Source organism: Triticum dicoccoides, chromosome 6B (assembly GCF_002162155.2).
Source record: "Triticum dicoccoides isolate Atlit2015 ecotype Zavitan chromosome 6B, WEW_v2.0, whole genome shotgun sequence".
Taxonomy (NCBI): Eukaryota; Viridiplantae; Streptophyta; class Magnoliopsida; order Poales; family Poaceae; genus Triticum; species Triticum dicoccoides.
The window spans coordinates 56,004,957-56,007,731 of NC_041391.1; positions in this window are offsets into that span (position 1 = coordinate 56,004,957).

Genomic DNA, 2,775 nt, shown 5'->3' on the forward strand with positions numbered 1-2,775 from the left:
ATTCCACACACTTTTGTGTTTGGATTAATCATGTATTCCATGGTATGTAAAACAACCAGATATGTCCGATACTCCCAAGGTGTTGCAAGTATAGATACTAAAGTGATCAAAGTACTGATCATGGGACAACAGTGAAAGATGTCATTGAGTACTAGAGTAAGTACTGATGATATGTTTTCTCGCAAGCGGAGATCATGAAGAGTTTGTTGTAAAATGTTACATCGATACAGTCTTCATCTTTTCTCCATGCTATTTTCGATTTAAGTTAAGCGTTTTTGTGTAATACACAATATGGTGGCACGGTAGTTGGAAATTGTTCCCAACAGGATACTGTGGCGAATTCTATAACAGATGACTAAGTATGTTGACGCTTTAGAAGCGACAAACAAGATGTTGAATCATATAGTTCATTCATGAACTTAGTATGGTTCCAAGATGGCTTTTGTCAATGGGACACTACTGCAGGTAGTTTCTCCATAACTCAGTATGAGGAATCCAGGTTCAACCTGTGATTCACATTTATACAAAGCCAAGTCCGCACAAAATATGAATTTTGTGAAAGCATGAAAACGCGAGGATATGCAGAGATAGACACAGAGCTGAAGTTGTCAGACCTGATGGACATCAGGCTATACCATATGCGAAGCATTTTTTACATCGACATGCCATAGGTGTAAAGTGCATTAGCATTAACTAGATTATTGACTCTAGTGCAAGTGGGAGTCTGTAGGAGATATGCCCTAGAGGCAATAATAAATGATATTATTTATCTTCAAGTTCATAATTATGTTTATGTTCCATGCTATAACTGCAATGATTCTCGAGTCTGCAATATCCACGAGGCTCGGAGGAAGACTCATATGCACGTGTGGAATAATAAACGGTAATAAGTATTCCTAGTTTGGCCTCTAAGACTAGCTCAAGTGTTGCATGATGGTTCCATTTTCCTGATCATGGGCATGTCTATGCCAACAACTTTGAGGGCACAATGTTAAGAGAACATTTGTGTTGAATCGACCTGGTTTGATGTTATGCTATGAGATTCATTCGTCACAAGTTAATGGTAAATAACACAGAGATGGTTAACGTTTGCATGATTGCTTAGACCATGAGAGTATCGAGTTTCTTCATGCTTGCTTCATGAACTTTGGGGTTTGTTAAATGTCATCCGTAAATGGGTGGCTATTATGGCGGCTTACGGGTTCATGGAAAAGTGTGTCAAGTAACTTGATAGCTCAAGATTGGGATTTGCTCCTCCGACGATGGAGAGATACTCTCGGGCCCTTTCAGTGTTACGGTATCCATCATCGTCTGGCCAGACACAGTGTGATTTGATCACAGGGATGCCGGAACACGGAAACGAGAAAAGGGAACAAAACCAGTAACAAGGTAACTAGCATAGTGGTCAAGTTGTTGATCCACGGGGATGCAAGTAAATCTCACCTCGGGTCTTTGTAACATATCGCGAAGCAACAGGAATAGCACACGGCAACTGGAGGTTCACTCGAATATTCATTTGTGTGGGTATAGGGGTCAATATGGGTGTCCACAGCTCCGATGTTGATCATTGATCGGAAGGGGTTCCGGGTCATGTCTATAGTTCACCAAACCTATAGGCTCACATGCTTAAGGGTCATCTATCTGTTGAATACTAGACAGGGAGTTTGAGAGAAAATCACCGAAAAAGTTTCGGACACCGGAAAAGTTTCAGCCAGCGGAAAATGTTCCATAGAGAGAGGTCATCGGATGAGTTTCGGTGAAACTGAAAAGTTGTTTCAGGGGATACCGTTAAGTCAAATTGGTTTCGGCACATGCCTGATAATTCTTGGAGGGTGCCAGAATCATTCTGGAAGCTTTCTGGAATTTTCCGGGATAATAACCGGATATGCTCCGGGGCTGCCGGAACCACTTCAGATGTTTTTCGCAGATGAAATTCACTAATCTGAAATTGTTTCAGAACAAATCCAAAATCATTTTAGTGGGTACTGGAATTATTCTAAGACCCACAGAAATATTTTCGGATTTAATGGACGCGAAAAATTGTCTTCATGAATAGTAAAAACGCATTCTTGTTTGCTTTGCGCAGATGAAAATCACTAAACTGAAATTGTTTCGGAACATGTTGAAAATTATTTTTAGTGGGTAATGGAAATGTTCTGAGCCCACATAAATAATTTTAGTTCGAACGGACGCTGAAAAATGTCGTCATGAATAGTGAAAGTGCTTTTTGCTTGGCTTCTTGGAGAAGCCACCTTGAGGGCCTTTTGGTATTATCCCCTTGGCTTCTTGGAGAAGCCACCCTTGGGCTTGGCCTATAAATAGGGGTGGAGGGGGCTGCCTAAAGACACATCCCTTCTCACATACAAGTGCCATGCATGATCTGGCTTCTTCTCTCCCTCCCATGAAAAGAGTTTCGTAGAGCCGCAAGGCTGTATGGGTTTCGGTAGGAACTAGTTCTGGAAGGCGAAGCCTTGCCGGATAGATGACACGGTATGTGTGAAACTCTGTAGAGAGATCGTAGTTTCGGTCTTAGTTCGTGAGTGCCTCCCGAAGGGCTGTCCGTGTGACCATCTGAATTTCGAAGGTCCTCCCGAAGGGCTGTCCGAGTGACCGTTGAAGTTTCGATGGTCCTCCCAAAGGGCTGTCCGCGACACCATCCGGGGGGCTATTCGACCGTCTCCCAGAGGGCTGTCTGAGGAGCAGATGAGGGTATACATCCTCGCGGTTGGGAGATTGTAAATCCTAGCTACGGGGATCTGCACCACCGTTTGTCAT